Genomic DNA, 728 nt, shown 5'->3' on the forward strand with positions numbered 1-728 from the left:
ACTCTCAAACGGGTTAAAAGTTATGAAGTATCAACAATACTCTGACAGATTTTTTAATCCCACATCGCATCGTCGACAAAATAGATTTCCTAACCCACAACACAAATGTCATTTTTCAACATTTCATAACTTTTAATCCGCTTAAGAACGACACTTCTTTTTTACAGGTTTAAGTTCTACGCATCAAAATACGAACTGACGAAGTTTTATGCAAATCGGTGAGAGGCACGAATACTAACGTACGGATCGCGCGGACGTAAGACAGGAATATTGGATCAAGCAACCTGGGGGTCGATTGTGTATCTCAAAACAGAGTGAAAATGACAAAAGTGAGCAAATTTACTAGAATATTTGTAACTTCATTGGTCAATGTCTAGTGAATTTGCTCACTTTTGTAATTTTCACTCCGTTTCGAGATACACAATCGACCCCCTGTACTAAAGTGCACCTAGATTACAGTTTTCATTGTATCTGCACTTATCAAACTTTGTCTCATAAATATAACATTTGTTTACCAAACAATTTTTTAAGTCTTTCTTGCATTATTACAAGGATATTATAGAACCCGATTTGGTTGAATAAATTAATATATGGTCTCATCCCAGATAGAAAAATGTGTTCATTCTGAACTCATATTGTATTCATGTATATTCAAGCATGAGGACAAGAATAGTCATAGATGCGGGCTCATATGCGCTTCAGAATGTAGACATGTTATGATATCACAA

This window comes from Odontomachus brunneus, unplaced genomic scaffold (genome assembly GCF_010583005.1).
Source record: "Odontomachus brunneus isolate Ranch 3 - 2012 unplaced genomic scaffold, Obru_v1 Obru_scaffold_057, whole genome shotgun sequence".
Lineage (NCBI taxonomy): Eukaryota > Metazoa > Arthropoda > Insecta > Hymenoptera > Formicidae > Odontomachus > Odontomachus brunneus.